Genomic DNA, 2821 nt, shown 5'->3' with positions numbered 1-2821 from the left:
TGCTTTGGATTAAGCTGTGTATTAATCCAATGATGTGGGCGCAGTAACCTGGTTCCCTAAGGATTCAACCCCAATCCCAATGAAGACGAAAACGTTAATTTTCTGGTTGTCTTACTCTTATAAGTTCAAATTAAATTTAGTGAGTCCATGCTAACGTACAAACCTAAATAGCTAACTGTTCTCACGTCATGTACAGACTGGTCTACAATTCAATGTCTCTCCATATTAAACTGGTTAAAAGTAAATAAATTTAATCTTACCCTGCAGTACATGAACAGTGTTGATCCTGGATGTTGCCATCTGTGATCGTGATGACTGTAACATGAGGCTTTTCCCGCTTGCATTGTGATCTGTAAACCCTCGCCTTCAAATAAATGTTGTTACCCACCATATTTATCTTAAAATCTTTTATATATCCTCCATGGCATAGTTAGGTCCCACATGAATGCTCCTCTACGAGAGGTGGTCTTTCTGTGTCCAACATTCATCAAAAACATCTTGATGGTTTATTGGAGGTGGTCCTTGGCGCTTTAAGGCCAATTCACACTGCACCAACAGAAGGCAATGGACACTTCGTCAGGTTTTGTCGGATCAGTGCGTAACCCCTGTCAGTGTCTGTTGGCGTCTGTTGGAGCTTGTTCTCACCGACTGAATATGCTGAATTGTATTTAGAATGTCTGATAAGTGATGTGCTGTAATCTGGTGACTGTCGGCATTGTTCTGTGTCTGTCGGTGCAGTTTGAATTGGCCTTTATAAGGAGGCACTGAATAGTCATTGCCTCAGAATCTTTCTCCTTCAGACAGCTGAACTGTCTTCAAGAAGCCATCTACAGCTTGCTGTTGATATACGGTTGCCAGTGGACAGTGGCCGGATTGTTGCTCCCCTGCAACAATTTTTCTTTCAGTGATTTTATCTCAGAAGCAGTGCTGCATGAGTTTGTTTTTCAACCAGATGTGAACCTTAAGAACTGAGGTTATGAGGTCAAGCCAACTAAGTGACCGCATTCCTCTCACCGAATTCTTTAAGAAACAAACATGGCTTCAAATGCTCCCACCCATTGTGGTGGAGCTGTGAGCGGAGATAACAGCAAGGGGTTCACATGCCGGTAAAGGTCCAGGATGCCTCCGGGTTTACGAACAGATAAAAGCAGCCCCCCCACCTCAGAGAGGCGTTTTGCCTTATTAGCACAAAATGTTTGAGTCACTCATTCAATCACATGATGTAAAAAGGTTCCGCATTCCCCCTGCTCTCAGAATGTGCCTATGATAAAAGCAGCCTCAGCGTGGCGTTCTACCTTGTATAGGGCACAAATTGCTCCAGCTGCTTACTTGTTCATATCATATAACCAGCCCCCTGGCCTCAGTGACGAGCTGTCGTATACAAAGCAGGCAGCCTCAGCCTGTACGAGAGGATGTGTAGTGTTGCTTACACTACCACTATGTACACCAGCGATGCCGCCATTTATTTGTTTCTCTATGATAAAGCACCAACTGTACCGCTGCTTTCATAAGGTTGCGTGGTGTTGCTTACACGAACCACTATATACTTCACCGCTGTTCATTGCCTTGCTATGATAAAACACTGGCTATGCCACTGTTTTCATAAGGTTGTGTAGTTCTGCTTGCACTAACCATTTGACTGTAAAAAAAGATGGACGACGCACCTTCACTCTCTTCCAATGTTGAAAAGTGAATCTGCCAATGTCCTAATATGGCACTGACATCTTGGAGCCCTAGACTGCTCAAATTAAAATGATAGTTGTATAAGTTATATCACTTGTGATGGTATTTTGTATAGATATGGCCAGACGTGCAGTCTACCAATAACATTTGAGCGACAGCACTATGAACGCCCACAAGTGACTTCACAGTACAGAGACTAGCGACATACAGCGACAAAGTCGCTGGCGGTGTGAACGGGGCTTTACACAGTAAAATAAGCTTCAAGCAGCAAACTGCTCTGTACTCAGAACAAAGTGCTTCAACCTCTGTCTAAGCACAGAGATACATGGCGGGCTCTGCCAGGCATCTTAGACTGCGTAAAATGATATGCTTTCCTGTAGCTCAAACAGTAGAGCATTGGCGCTTGCAACGCCAAGGTCGGGGGTTCGATTCCTAGGGAAAGCAAGAACTGATAAGAATGTAAAAATGTAAGTCGCTTTGGATAAAAGCGTCTGCTAAATGTAAATGTAAAAAAGACAGTGATAAGCAAGTATTCGCAGTTTATTCACAGACCGCCCTGTTTCAATGCAGTTATTATGTCTGTTGTATCAGCTTAGAACATGAGCAGAGATTCACAATCACACTGTAGGATTATCCTTGAACAGTCCATGTCATATGAAACCAACACCACATTCCACAGTTCGGAACGATTCCCTAGTGAACCATTAGTAAGTCATAAAACACAGTCATGGTGGCGAGATGGCTAAAGGAGATGTCACCCCCCTTCCCCTTTTTGTGTGTGTCTAATCTCAAACCAGCGATGCCAGGACAGCAGGAAAAGATTCCTCTTTGTTCCACAAACTTAAGACCAAATGGCCAAGAACCCTGTGGTGACCCCAATGCATAAATCCACAGCCTTATCAGGAAACGAAGGATGCTAAAGCATTCTTATGGCCCAGAATCACCAGAAACCCTCAACCAGGGGACACCCCCCTTTCTGCAGTTGTAAATTCCAGAGACTTTTTGTCTCCAAAACCAATAGACTGAAATTAACCCACTCGTTGTTTAATACAAACAACGGTCTCAAAATTGCTTCCAATAAGCTGAACTGATCACCAGTATTTACCTCACATATATCTTAAGTATCATGTATATTTTA

This window comes from Scardinius erythrophthalmus (assembly GCF_964197995.2).
Source record: "Scardinius erythrophthalmus genome assembly, chromosome: 22".
Taxonomy (NCBI): Eukaryota; Metazoa; Chordata; class Actinopteri; order Cypriniformes; family Leuciscidae; genus Scardinius; species Scardinius erythrophthalmus.
Note: the sequence above shows the minus strand (reverse complement) of the source record.